This window comes from Vicugna pacos, chromosome 3, assembly GCF_048564905.1.
Source record: "Vicugna pacos chromosome 3, VicPac4, whole genome shotgun sequence".
NCBI classification, from domain to species: domain Eukaryota; kingdom Metazoa; phylum Chordata; class Mammalia; order Artiodactyla; family Camelidae; genus Vicugna; species Vicugna pacos.
This window is the reverse complement of record NC_132989.1, coordinates 4886186-4902105: the sequence shown is the minus strand read 5'-3', so window position 1 is coordinate 4902105 and position 15920 is coordinate 4886186. Positions and strand designations below refer to the sequence as shown.

The following is a 15920-nucleotide window of genomic DNA, read 5'->3' as shown; positions in this document are numbered from 1 at the left end:
TTTAACTGTGGTTAAGCAGAATTTTATGGAGAACCTTATCCCTGTTCCATCTACTACATGCTTCTCTAACTTCATCTTCTTAAAACTCATACTATTATTTCTAAATTTCAGGGTGAAGAACCAGCATGGGATGATCACTGCCATTTACAAGACAAGGCTTTCGTTGTTCTGTGAACATCATCTGCTTTATTATCTGTAGCAATCAATTATTTATGGAAACAGAGATGCAGAGAGGAAAACCAAAAAGTGCTGAAAAGTCTACGACTCTAATTCAACGTTCTTCCTCTATTTTGCAGCTCACAGCCTATGTGTTGGATGCTGAAGACAAATGAAAGAAAAATAATACTTGGTTACCCCTAAGGACTTCACACTCATTCTGTTCAAGGACGCATGTTATATAAACATGATTTAAGTAGAATTTTAAAAGGTACAAAATAAATTAGAACAAAAGAAGCACAATGCATCTTAACAGAACCAGGAATAGCTTTTCCTACAATTTCTTTTATGGAGATTAGACCTTTGCAACTCTTTAATGTATGACATGTAAAGTGTTAAACTTTACAAGCCCTTACAAACAAGAAGAAAATATTGGCCCCTCTTAGAAGAGTTTACAATCTTTCTGATGCAGGGCTATTGCAGGAAGAATTTCCGAGTTTCAAATATATTTCACACTCTTACAATAATTCCAAAGATGAGTTAAATATTCAACTTATTAACAGTCCCATATTCTGGAGTGCTGAAGCAGTAGGCAACACTAAAAATTATTCTGATGCTTTAATATGAATATCTAACAAATCCTGGACACGTTGCATTCAAATATATTATTTCTGTCAAGTTCCGCCTACACTGGTAGATGAAAATGGAGCTCTGTGCAAAATTTAAAAACAGCCTGATCACCTGAAGACACACCGGTGGTTGAGTCTATTTGTGGTCAAATTGAAGTAAGAACTAACGCCGTGACCAGCACATGTGAAGACCTCAGAGCTGTTGGCTGAATGAATGAAGGGAGAGCCGGAGGGCAAGTAGGAGGCACTGGGTAAAGCTCTGTTGCACTTTGGTAAATGGGATTCTCCGTGATCAAGTCACACTGAGCAGCCCACCTGGGAAGCCGAACAGTCGAGGGAATTCTGTCCGTACCACACAGGACAGTCGGCTTCCCTGTTCACTCTTACTTTCCTCTATCCCACTGACTGAGCTCAACATGAACAAAAGAGTGCCTGAGCTCAAAATTAACAAAGTAGTGTGTACAAGAGAGAAAGTACTAATAATTCTGGGAGAATAAGATCAAGTCTTTATTTGAAGCTGACAGCATCCCAGCAAGTGCTCTATTTCTTTACCATGTTTTTCTCCCCAGCGGACTGTGAGGCACTTACTCATTTTATTCTCTCCTTTTATAGGTTCAATAATTCCTATTCCTGGGGCGACTGCCTACGTCACACAGTGTCCCCTGCAGGGGCACTCACGTCTCAGCTCAGCTGTGGCGACACACAGTGCCTGCTTGCCAGGACCCAGCCTTCCCTCCAGGGCCTACAGTTTGGGTATTAGCCAGCCACTGTCACGTTCTTCTGCAAAACATACATGATATTGAGACATTTGTGTCAGCGTTATCACTACCAGAAATAGTCCACATTCAGTGTCAGATTAGTGCCTTCTCTTCTGTACAATGTCCGTCTCAAACTCATCATACAATAATAAAGGAGGAAGGTATATTCCTCAGTCTGCATAGAACTAGAAATCCAACCCCATGTCATAATACGCTGCAGTAAGTAAATGTTATATACAATATTCGAGGGAAAAAAACACATTTGCTTCTTTCCACAGAAACAGATGATAGAGAAAACATGAGGAAATATGGTCTAGAATTAATCACATGTGACACAAGTGGAACACGTCAAAGCCCATAGTTACCCTTTGGTCCTGTCGCCCTGTCTTCCTATCTGATTGGCCCCAACATCAGATGATGCCAAAAGCCTCATCAAGTCGGGACAATGGAAAGTGGCCACAGTCTACTGTATAAGGAGAAACAGGAGCGTGACGTCATCCCTGCGCCCGTTAGCAAATGGGTAACAATTTTCTGCTGATGAATTCCCTCTGGGACCCTCAACTAGACTGCAATTAAGAGTGCTAGGAAAAATCATATGTATTTCTGTGGCACTTTTCTTCTCATGTCTTTTAAAATCTCCTTTTATCATTAAACTAGAAATCTTGACCAACATTAACAGTAATCTCAAGTCTTACCATTATCAGCAATTTCTTCTCTATGAAATAAATGTTAGTTTATGTATGTTAGTTATATATGGCCTTAGCCCTTTCATATTAAAACATATCTTATTATATGTATGTGTCTGTGTGTATGTATATATCTCCTCATTTAATCTTCAAGAATATTTTGTGAGGTACTGATGCGTTTTTTAACATTTCACAGATACAGACTCTGGAACTCCTAGTCCAACTGATATGTCAAAGCCAGCTCGCTATTCAGTGCTGTGGTTGACACTAAAGCTGACGTGATCTCCTTACATCTTCATCTGGATCACTCTTCATTAAGTTACTGATCTTACTCTTTCTTCTGAAATTCAGTTGCAGTCTGTGCTGCTTTAATGTTGCACTGCATTTGAATGTCAACATGATCCTCAAAGGAAAAGATAAAAAACAGAAACCATTACAAAGAAGCCTCAAAAATGAACCATAAGCTATTCTCAGACTAAAATCCTGCCTTAATACTTATATTCTGCTTTGAGACTACAAATATTGATAAAGTGTATACCATACACCAGGCAGCTGGAATTGACAAGTGAACAAGACAGAAGAAGCCCCACCTTCATGGAACTTGCAGCCAAACCCTTCTGTGCCTTTTTCTATACGTGTGTTCTCAAAATGTTGAACATTTTCCCATGCTGTTTTTTGTCCATGGCATCCTTGTACAGACAATGTCTTCTGTTTGTAAGGCTCACATTTGGGACTGGAGCCCCCCTGTGTCCTCCACCGTTTCAGGCTGCAGATGATTTGTCCTAACCCCTTTGTCACCTGAGGACCAACGCAGGAACTGCAGGATCCAGGACCCCAAAGGCAGTTTCATCGGCATTGGTGGGATGCAGGCCTCTGGGTCACAGCAGGGAAGGGTCCCCATTAATAGCCCCAGAATGTAGCAGCTCCAGCAGCTCAGCAGTGAGGGACCCACGGGCCCCAGTGTTTGGTGAGGACTCTTGGTACTTGGGTGACAGCACCCCCTTTCTTTCACAATGTGTGATCAGCAGTAAGAACTTCCATGTCCCCAAGCGTGAGGAAGTCAGAGAAACATAAAAAGTGATGTTACACATGGACCCAAGTGGCAGGTCTGCAGGACAGTGGCTTCAGAAGGACCAGGGTTGATCAAGGTGTGTTTAAGGAAATGGTCTTTTAAAATACACACACGAAACTCACAGGAGTGAACATGAATTTAGAAAAAGAAAGGCAGTCATAACAACAAACGGTCCCCATTTTTAACATCTCTTTGAACAGCTTACCAGACATGCTCACATCATCTTGTGTCCTGACTTGAAGCCTCTCTTCCTCTTCCCACTCCAACACCCCATGACTTCCAGCAGCTGTCAGCACTTAGAGGCACACAGGGTGTGAGGCTCCAGAGCTTTGGCTCTCTTAGCTCCCGATAAATCCTACTCTGAAGTGTCATTAGAAGATGGAGAGAGAGGAAAGACATGACAGGCTTGGGGCTATCAGCATCACCATTGGAGGTTTGATGGAGAATGAATCCGGGAAGCAAGAATGCAGAGCAGGGTTTGATGAGTGTTGGTGAGACATGTAGTGAGTGACCGAGCGAAGGCGTGATGACAGAGGTGTTAACAGTAGAGTTCTGTGGATGCATTCAGGGTACTGGGGCAGGGCATGTTGGAGAGGAAACTTAGAACTGAAGTCTGGGACTCAAGTCTCCCAATAGACAGGGAAATAGAGACAATGCAGGAACCCTGGGTACCTGAATCAGGCTTTCAGCAGGGAGAAGAGTCCTGAAGTCATGGGCTAGGTGATGATCAATGCATGTGGGAAGGAATGGGATTGCACAAGAAGGCAGGATAGAATTCTTACACCAGGAGCCAAAGCAGATTAAGGTTAAGTTTCCATCCTATCTCCTCTGTTCCAATTATCTATCACTAAGTTTTAAAAACTATCTTGTTTAATTGATGTTAATTATGATACTTGTAAACATCTGATGGAACAGTTAGCCTTCTTCTTTTATTCTTTTTTTAAAATATATTTTTATTGAAGTAAAGTCAGTTTGTAATGCTGTGTCAGTTTCTGATGTACAGCACAATATTTCAGTCACATAGGAAGATCTGGCAGCCGTCACATGGAAGTTTGGAAAAATACTAAGTCCCACTTGACTTTGAGAAACTGGCATGGGTGGGGAAATTGGAATCATGGCATTGTCTGAGAAACTACTTGCATTGGATACCCAAAATGGGACTAAATCTTAAGACTCACAGAAATGTCGGTGAGACTTCCACATCAGGAAAATCTCCGCTTTCTGCAGAAGCCACATCTCAGACCACAAGAAATTATGTTCCCCATTTCACTTCCATTTTCCTCATTTGAATGAGACTCCTGTCCTTGTAAAACTCTAACCTAGAATAATGAAAGGATAGTGCTTCTGGGAAACGTAGTATAGAACCCTTAGATAGGAGTGGTGGAAGCGATCACAAGGGAAAAATACAGGATCCTGACACTGCCCTTGAAATTGACCGGCTCACAACCTGTGTTTGAACTGATTATGAGCCAATATATTATTTTCAGCCTATGAAAACTGAGAAGTCCGCTTAGATAATCCCAACCTACTTTCTCTTAAGTATTTGGGGTTTTTTTTTATTATTGAGTTATATTATTTTTATTATAGTCAGTTTACAATGTTGTGTCAACTTCTGGTGTACAGCACAGTTTTTCAATCAGACATGAATATACATATAGTCGCCCTCATGCTCTTCTTCACGTTGAGATATTACAAGATCTTGACTATATTCCCCTGCGCCACACAATATAAACTTGTTCATCTATTCTGTATCTACCTGTCAGTATCTACAAATCTCGAACTGCCAAGTATTTGTAATCTCAGAGATGTTTTAACTCATCTGGTGTTAAAATTCCACATGATACTGCCTTTCTGAAATTCAGATGTGTTTTTACAAAGAGAGGAGGGAGAATGTTATAAATAAAAAACAGAAAAATATTATAAATTGAAAAATACAAGTTTGAACTTTAAAAATGTACAGTATCTTTATGAAAAAGGTAGATACATTTGGTTTTTGGCAGCTGCAGCTCTTAAATGACAGACAGTTCAATTCCCACGTGTACCATGAGTGAAAAGTTACAATGTAAGGGGCAAAACAAATGAAAAAACAAAAAAACAAACCGGTAGATTCTGAGAGAGTCTTTTAAAAAGGAGAACTCCAGGGTTGCACTGATGCCAAATGGGGGTAATATGAATAAATAAGAAACATGAAAGTTCCTCCTGACTTTCCTAAGTCCTATTAGTTTCTATGTTTGTTCAATACTATGAAGGATTCAAGAGGAGACATTTAAATCAACTCCCTAGAGAACACAATGATGTAACTTGCCCACCCTGCCTCCAGGATTTAAACCTAACTTCCCTGGCCTTGGAATGGTAAGAGCAGATTCATTCAGCTGATGTGGCTCAGATTTACTCTCTGGAAGAGCAGAAAAGGTGGAACCAATGGTATGTACTCTAATTGCCGTGTTTGTCTATTTGCCGGAATGTGGCTTGTTAACATGTCTCTTCAGAAATTTATAAAATCCCCCCAAAAATAAGGAGCAAAGTGTCTGATTCTGACTTTAGATTTCCTGAAATCCTAGATTTTTTTTTTTGACCTAGTTACACTGCACCATACTTTGCTTCACATTTCCTTTTGTCTCAGTGACTACGTGATTTTTTTTTTCCTCTGCAAATTTCTCTCACCTGCTGTGCAGCAACTCTGCGACCGACCAGACCTCAGTCAGACATGGAGCTTCTGACTTTGCCATAATATAGAACTTAAGTCTCTTCTTAACAGAATCATTTTAGGACAATTGTGTCAAGCATAATTCAAGCAGTTCAAATGGGAACTTAAACATTGAAATATGCAGGCAAAGCAGTTGTTGAGCAAAAACTGCTAATTTATAGAAGAGAGAATTTTACTTCTTTTGTGAGGAAACTGAGATGCAGTACCGGGGGGATCACTATGCTGGATTATAGGAACGTAGCTTTATGTTTGGTTTAACGCAACTGGTCCGTGTACTCATTTATTATTATTCATTCATTCACTCACTCACTCACTCACTCAGTCATTTATTCATTCACTGTGCATGGACTACCTAATGTTCTAGACAACTTGGGGGTAAAATGCAACAGCAAAAGGAAAAATAATTATTTAAAATGTTTTTCAACTGAATAATTGCTATGTAGGACATCTGTAGCTTTTGGGGGTTTTTTCCTTATAAACTCTGTGTGAAACATAATACAATAAATGCTTTAGACTTCACTTTGAGGAGGAAGGGATAGCTCAGTGGTACGAGTGCCTGCCTAGCAGGCACAAGGTCCAGGGTTCAATCCCCAGTACCTCCACTTAAGAAATAAGTAGACAAATAGACCTAGTTACCTCTTCCCCTAAAAAAAGAAAAAAAAATAGATTTCACTTTGAAGTTGTGAGGGGGATCAGCCATCAGACGGCTGCCCTACTGTCCTACACAGACTCTCCTCCGTCTTCCTCCCCTGCACCAGATCTGCACACCTCCTAACATCCTGCTCTGTATCAGGTACGCACCCCAAGGGCCCTCCTCTGTGCTAGATCGGCACCTCTCCTGTCCTGCAGCAGGTCTGCATCCTGAGTGATTTTTCTGCCCTGTATGAGATCTACTCCCCGCCGTCCTTCCCTGCATTAGACCTGCAACCTTCCTGCCGTCCTCACCCTATACAAGGTCTGCACCCTGAGTGCCCTCCTGTCCTGTGCCAGATCTGCACCCCTTCTGCACTCCCGTCCTGTGCTGTATTTGCACCCAAGTGCTCTCCTCCCCTGTAAAGGTCTGCACCACGCCTGCCCTCCTGCCCCGCACCAGCTTGGCACCCTGAATGCCCTGTCTTCCACCAGGCCTTCGCCTGAGCTGATCTACCCAGCCTCTCCACTCTGATGCCCCTCATGGTCCCGTTTAATGGGGCGTCATCATTCAAGGAAAAGTTGAATACACTGAATCGTTTAGCAAGGGAAGGGGAGTTCACAGATTAACGGAGATATACGATGGCAGAAAATATTTAAGCTTTCAAGTTTTCAGCAAACTTCAGTGATTTTCAACTCATTAACGATGTTAATATTAACATAAGTTTCAGCTTTCAATACGATCACTGAGTCCTGGATGAGCAGCTATGTCCAAAAGTGGAGTAGGGACTTAGTAATGAATGACTTCATTCAACACTCACATTGTGTTACAGACTTAACGAGTGGTTCCTACTGCAGCATTCTAACCATGCCAAGAGATGAGCTCTTTTATTTTATCAGTTTGGGGAGAAATTACGATTTACAGAGTATATAATACCTTTTGTATGTATACAGCTCATGAGTGGTCACCTCTGCAGGCTGATTTCATAATCTACTTTAGACTTGGAGCCAAACTGCATCCTGGCCTCTCAGAGATTTGAACTTTTGATTCTACACTGATACAACCTCATATTTGAAAAATTAGCTTAAAGCAGTTTTCCTACTGGAAAAGGGTTAAGGAATTCGTGTGCATATGAAAATTCTAAAAAACGATGATTCTCATTTTCTCCCTCGAGTGAGAACTGTTAACCAAGACCATGTGCTCAGGGAAGCAAAATTCGCAGAACCAAACATCAGATGCTGATTTCATCTTGGTGGCCTCTTTGGTGAAACCAAGCACGCCGTCCTCCTCTACACCGTGACCTTCATCTTCTTCGTGATGGCCCTCGCTGGGAACACCCTCCTCATCATCGTGATCCACCAGGAGCCCCGCCTGCACACCCCCATGTACTTCTTCATCAGCCAGCTCTCCCTCATGGACCTCACGTACATATCTGCGACTGTGCCCAAGATGCTCCTGGGCCAGGTCACAGGAGATCGTACAATTTCTCCCTTAGGCTGTGGGATCCAGATGTTTTTCTATCTGACTCTCGCTGGAGCTGAGTTTTTTTTCTCCTTTCTGCTATGGCGTACGACCGATATGCTGCTATTTGCAGACCTCTCCATTACCCCTTGCTGATGAATCAGAGGGTCTGTGAATGCCTGGTATCTGCTTGCTGGTTCCTAGGAGTGGTTGACGGTTTGCTGCTCACCCCCATCACCATGAGCTTCCCCTTCTGCCAGTCCAGAAAAATTCTTCTGTGAGGCTCCCACCTTGCTGAAGCTCTCCTGCGCCGACGTCTCCCTCTACAAGCTGCTCATGTACCTGTGCTGTGTCCTCATGCTCCTCATCCCCATCGCCGTCATCTCAAGCTCCTATGCCCTCCTCCTGCATCTCATCTGCAGAATCGCCTCAGCAGAGGGCCGCAGGAAGGCCTTTGCCACCTGCTCCTCTCACGTAATTGTAGTGTCGCTCTTCTTTGGTGCTGCCATCTACACCTACATGCTTCCTGGTTCCTACCACACGGCTGAGCAGGACATGATGGGGTCAGCCTTTTACACCATCATCACCCCTGTGCTGAACCCCCTCATTTATAGCCTCCGTAATAAAGATGTCACAGATGCTCTGCGGAGTATGACGCGATCAGGGCTGAGCCTAAGAAGGCTGTAAATGGGAAAGCCTGGGGATGCCTCTGTCCCTTTTATGTTATTCCTCCCCTCCCTGTTTCTCCTCGACTTTGTCCCCAGGTTCCAGGGCCTCCAGCAATGAATCCGGTTATTATCTTCCCTCTTTCTTAAGCATGTGGCATATCTCCTCCATACTGCGTACACATCATAACTTAATCTCCTTAGGTTTAATGTCCTCATACCCGTATGCATCTGCGAGCCAATCGCTGACGTAAAGAAAACAGCACATAGGCCCTTTTAAGTGGTCTCCCGTCCAAAGTGTTTTGGTCATTCTGGTATGAGACTTCAGCATGAACACCTTAACCCTGAATGTGGCCCGCTCAGAGGAATTCGGATCCCAGCTTAATCCTGGAGGGAAAATTGGGGTTTCCCTTACTTTGCAAAACCCCTTAACTCATAGTTCACATGTGGCAACCAGAGGTCCAATGAGTGCTATTAGATCTCAGTACAATGAACACTTTTTTTTTTCAAATATTGAATGTGAGATCTATGGTTTAAATACCAATAGTTTCAATATTATTTGACCATCGAAACTACTTAGACCAAATGCCAATCCGCATGAAAGATCCAGAGAAGTTCACCTAACTTCACAGCTCATAAAACATGTAAAAAAATTTTTAAAGAAATTTCTTATTTAGTTTTTTTGTGCTATAATTTATCGTAGGATAAATTATACCATATTTAGACTAAGTATAACAGCCTTGGAGGAGGATGGGAATTTAGAGAATCCTAATCTTCTTAGCTGCTTCCTTCTGAAACAGGGAGAATGAACAGAAAGAGTTTGGAATATTCACCAGTTATTACCTCCTTTACTGTATATCATTCTACAAATAGAATGTCCATAAATCTACACGTAGCATCAAGACACTGTTGCTTTCATGATAAAAATAATTCACGTGTCTAGTGTTTCTGGGATGTGAGAAACTAGAGGAAAAAATACATTTACTCTGATTAATATGCAAGGAGGAGTTTGGGGTTCTAAATTGTTAAGTAACTACCAACTGGCACAGAACCTTGATCTTACCATCAAGAGATACACACCAGGTGTTCCTATCCTGCTGGATTTCAATAAACTGCCCTATTGGATTTACCTTCTTCACATGGCATGCCAACTGAATACTTTTGATTCTCATTTATGATTATTCCTTTAGTGCATGAAAATAATTTGTCTGAAATTGGAAATAATTCCATGAAGTTAGGGGCAAAATGCAGTGAAAAATAAGAGATTTTTTCTAGAGGTAGGTAAAATTTTTGCTTTAGAAATTGCTGTGATTAAGAAAAACAAGACTATACAAAAAGCATATTAAACAGAGGTAGTTACCCTTTTTATTAGCTTATTGGTATCATTTGATAAGTCTTTTTTAAAATTTTTTATTGATTTATAATCATTTTACAATGTTGTGTCAAATTCCAGTGTAGAGCACAATTTTTCAGTCATCCATGAACATATATATATTCATTGTCACATTTTTTTTCTCCGTGAGCTACCATAAGATCTTGTGTATATTTCCCCGTGCTATACAGTATAATCTTGTTTATCTGTTCTACAATTTTGAAATCCAGTCTATCCCTTCCCACCCTCCGCCCCCTTGGCAACCACAAGTTTGTATTCTATGTCTATGAGTCTGTTTCTGTTTTGTATTTTTTTTTAAGATTCCACATATGAGTGATCTCATATGGTATTTTTCTTTCTCTCTCTGGCTTACTTCACTTAGAATGACATTCTCCAGGAACATCCATGTTGCTGCAAATGGCGTTATGTTGTCAGTTTTTATGGCTGAGTAGTATTCCATTGTATAAATATACCACCTCTTCTTTATCCAGTCATCCGTTGATGAACTTTCTATAAGTTTTGTTTTTAATGAGTGTCTGTTTTACCTGATTGTCATTCAGGAGCATAGAGTGCAAAGAAAAACTAAAATCTTGAGTTTGAATTTACCCATAAATCAGGGGTCTGTTGTGATTAGATGGAATAAACTGAAAAGGATTGGTCTTGAGTTTAGTTCAGGATATGCCTCTGTAGTTCTCAAGAACTGTGTGACATTTATGGGCTTGCTCAAGCTCTCGCAGTTGCCTTACATCACTTTTGAGAAGGGGAAACCAAACTGCTTCCCTTTCTCAGGTGTGACTCCTTGAAGGTGGCTTTGCCCAAGACTCTGCCTCTGTGTATCTGCTCTGCTCCATCAGGGACATGAGGACACCAGTGTAGACTTTGTCACATGGGAGGAGCTCAGCAATTGTCTGTTGAATTAAAGAACAGTATTCCTGGTCTTTTTCATCTTCCAATTGGACGGTTCCACTTAAGTATTCAATTAAACTATAAAACCATATTTTAAAAAGCTTATTTTATCTTTTTGTCATGAATTGATTATTTATCCAGTATCCTTCAATTTAATATAAATACCATTCTGCTTATCAAACTCTTTGAAAAAAGAAAATCTCCATAGACAGTTGGATCATTCAATCTTTTATTCATCTTAACGGATTATTTTCTATGCCACAGATGTTGTGCAGTTCACAGGGGACACAGCAGTGGCCGGGACACAAGCCCTTACTTCAAGGGTTTTATTTGCTAGTGGAGGAGAGAGCTGTACAGACTTGAGATCCCAGTCATAAGAGCTAGGAGATGGCTCCACCCAGAAAGCCCCACAGCATCTAGAAGGGAACCCCAGACTTGAGCAGTGATCCTAAAGTAAAGATTATATATGTAAAGAGACAAAAGAATGTTTCAAAGAGAGGACCAGCACCTGAACAGACATAAGGATAAAAGAAGCAGGGGAGATACCCCGAAGCTGTAAATACCAAATTGAGTAGGTATGTACACTAGAATGAACAGGGAGGCATTGAGAATACATATTTTATATATTAAAATAAACTAAATATATTAAAAGAAATTAAATGTGTTTTATATATTAAATATAATATATATATTCAAAATATCTTGTCATTCAATTTCCAACTTCTATAAATCTAGAGTAAATAGCATACAATGAATTATATTCATATATAATTAAATGTATACTAAATATACTCATGAATAAATATGAATTTTACAATGTTTACTGTAGGATTAGAGTAATTGGAGACTGGAATAGGGCAAGAATAAAGGCAAACATACCTAATAAAAGTGGTTGCACATCTCATGGGAGAGGTATGGGGATGCCCTACTTTCATAAACAACAATTTGAAAAATTTCTGAATGGTCATCCTAAAAATTTTTCTCCTTTTTAAGATTTCCAACTGCCACCTTGAGATGTACTATATTTTATTGAAAGACTAGCGCAAAATATTTTACCTTTAGTCCTCTATATTCTTTAAATCTATTGCATTTGTTCAAAAATAAAATAACATTGAAAAATGTGTATTATTTTAAAAGGAATAGTTTATGAAATGTTTGTAAAGGGACCATCAAGTGCCCATTCCCCACACATAGAAGAAACATTCCCTAGTGCCTGGAAGCCCTAAATCTGTTTATTCAACACCAGCTTCTGCCTGCAAGGTAGCCACTGTCCTGAATTTTACAAAAATTGGGGGCTAGTAATTAGGTGTATATATATATATATACATATATATATATATATTATTTTTTTTTTAATGGAGGTCCTGAGAATTGAACCCAGGACCTCATGCATGCTAAGCACATCCTCTACCACTGAGCCATTACCCTCCTCCTAAAATTTATTTTCTTATTTTTATTCATAGATTTTTGCCTGTTTATGTATACTCAACAGTGCCAATTAATTTCATTCATATATGAATGGGTCATAATTTTTCTGATTTGTTTTAGAATTGATTATTATTATATTTTAAAATTCACCCATGTTGCTGCATCATGGATTTACCAATTTTTCTTTTTTTAACATTTTTATTGATTTATAATAATTTTACAATGTTGTGTCAAATTCCAGAGCACAATTATTCAGTTATACATGAGCATAGATATATTCATTGTCACTTTTTTTCTCTGTGAGCTACCACAAGATCTTGTATATACTTCCCTGTGCAGTACAGTTATATCTTATTTATCTATCTATTCTATATTTTGAAATCCCAGTCTGTCCCTTCCCACCCCCCACCCCCTTGGCAACCACAAGTTTGTACTGTATGTCTATAAGTCTGTTTCTGTTTTGTATTGATGTTTTGTTTGTTTGTTTGCTTGTTTGTTTTGTAGATTCCACATATGAGTGATCTCATACAGCATTTTTCTTTCTCTCTCTGGCTTACTTCACTTAGAATGACATTCTCCAGGAGCATCCATGTTGCTGCAAATGGCATTATGTTGTCATTTTTATGGCTGAGTAGTATTCCATTGTATAAATATACCACCTTTTCTTTATCCAGTCAGCCGTTGATGGACATTTAGGCTGTCTCCATGTCTTGGCTATTGTAAATAGTGCTGCTATGAACATTGGGGTGCAGGTGTCATCCTGAAGTAGGGTTCCTTCTGGATTTATGCTGGGTCATATGGTAAGTCTATTCCTAGTCTTTTGAGGAATCCCCATACTGTTTTCCACAGTGGCTGCACCAAACTGCATTCCCACCAGCAGTGTAGGAGGGTTCCCCTGTCTCCACAGCCTCTCCAGCATTTGTCACATTTTTCTCTTGTATAGGACTTAATTCTCTGATTATACTATAATTTATTTATGTGCTCTATTGTTGATGAATACTTATGTTGCCTTCAGTTTTTAGCATTTACAAATAATGCTGCTATGCACATTTTTGTACATGTGTCCTGGTGGTATGAATTTTTTATATCCTATAATCAATAAACACATCACAGAATCAATTACTATCGTATAATTTTCTGGCATCTCTGGCATGTTTTTGTTTTCATTGCTGACAATAGTAACTTGTGTCTTATCTTTTATTCCTTGTCCATTATCAGCAGAAGTTTATCAATATTACTCACCTTTTCAAAGGAGAGTCATCTAGCTTTGTTAATCCTCCTAATTGTATATTTTGTTTCTTTTACTCTCGTTGGTTTTCATTTGCCATTATTTTATATTTTTTAAAGAATGTTTCAGTCATTGATCTTAAATTTAAAATTTCTTAATGTATGTATTTAAGCTTCTAAACTTCCTCTTACCTGATGTCTTAGAGTTTTCCATAGGTTTGATATGTCAATTTTTATTTTGCCCACTGTTATTCTAATGTTATTTAGAATAAAATCTTACAGTAGACAACCACATGAGACAGTTTCTTGTGTCTTTTCATTGAATTTTGAATTCAAACACTGTGGTCAGAGAGTTAATCCTCTGAACTATTTTATACCTTATTTTATGGCTGTTGTGTGTTCAGTTTTTATGAATGTTTCATATGGTCCATTATTATTAAATGTACTGTTTTTCATGAATCCATTATGGATTGTGCTGTTCAAATTGTAATTTTCATCTATTTCTTCTGTCAGTTATAGAGAAGGGAATGTGTTATAATTGTCTACTATTTTTGCCTATTTAGTTTTATCTTTTTTTGTCTGATATGTTCTAGGGGCATTATATTGAGCCAAATAAAATTTAAATGTCATGGTATACTAGCTTTTAATATTTTTGTACATTTTGTTATGTTTAAGTGATATTTCTCTGTATTTATTGATGACTTTTTTCCTATTTTTTCTGATGAACCAGCTTTATTTAGGTTATATTTTGTATGAAATATCTTATCTTTATTTTTTATTTCTAACTCCCTCTATACCATGTAAAGAGTGGGTAGGACTTTAAGATACCTAAACTCCTTTTCTGTCTTCCAACTTATATGGTGTTCCTGTCAGCTGTTTTATTTCTTTGTATCTCTTTAGTGGGTAGAGAGTCTGAATAGATATTTTTCCAAGGAAGATCCACACATGGCCATAGGCATCTGAAAATATGTTCAACATAACTAATTATCATGGAAATACAAACCAAAACCACAATGAGACATCACCTCACACCGGTCAGGATGGCTATTATCAAAAAAGCAAGAAATAACAAGTGGTGACAAAGATGTGGAGAAAAGGGAACCTTCGTGCAGTGCTGTTTGGAATGTACTTTGGTGCAGCCATTATGGAAAAAAAGTATGGAGATTCCTCAAAAAATTAAAAGCGAAACTACCATATGATTCGGGAATTCCATTCCTGGGTATTTATCCAAAGAAAATAAAAACTTTAATTAGAAAAGATAGATGCAAGATCACCAAGACGGCAGGGTAGAAAGACCCTGAGCTCAATTCCTCTCATGGGGACATCAAAACCATAACTATTTTCGGAACAAACTTCAATGAGAAAGACTGGAACGTACTAAGAAGAGTTCTACAACTGCAGACACAAAGAGGGAACTATGACTAGATGGGGAGGAGAGCTAGACACCGGTGAGTCAAGTCCAACACCCTTGGGGTGGGCAACCAACAAACAGGAGAATAATCACACTGCAGAGGTTCTCCCACAGGAGTGAGAATTCCGAGCCCCACGGTTGGGCTCACTGGCCTGGGAGTCTTCCATCTGGAAGATGAGCCCACAAAGCATTTAGCTTTAGAGCCAGTGGGGTTTAATGTTGGGGGTCCCACAAAACCAGGGGAAATAGAGACTTCACTCTTACAGGATGGACGCAAAATCACACACATTCCCAGACTCGTGGCAAAGCAGTAATTTGATGGGAGCATGGGCTAGATCTACCTGCTGGTTTTGGAGAGTCTCCTAGAGAGGCAGGAGACAACTGGATCTCACCCTAGGGACCTAGGAACTGGCAGCAGCGTTTCTTGCGTGCTCCTTCTACCATGTGGACACTGGTGATGAGTTACTATTGTGGACTCTTTCCTCTGACTCATTAGTGCCAAGATCTGGCTCCAACCAAGAGCCTATAGACACCAGTGCTGGTGTGCCTCAGGCCAAGGAACTTGTGAGTGGTGACACTGTCCCACCCATCAGCAGATAGGTTGCTTAAAGGCGTCCTGAGTCTGCAATTAATTCTACGCATGGCCCTGCCCACCAGAGAGCCCAGGACCCAGCTCCATCCACCAGTGAGCAGGCATCAACCCAGAATCCTCTAGGCCCTGGTCTTGCCCTCCAGGAAGTCTCCTTTAGCCTCTGGACAAGTCTCACCCACCAGAGGACAGAAACTAGATGCAGGACAACTACAATCCCAC

General features: G+C 39.9%; 1 pseudogene; it reads left to right on the top strand.

The window, feature by feature from the left end:
- The first annotated feature begins 7834 nt into the window (after positions 1–7834).
- Positions 7835–8787, top strand: LOC140690354 (olfactory receptor 2T3-like; annotated as a pseudogene).
- The last annotated feature ends 7133 nt before the right edge of the window (positions 8788–15920 follow it).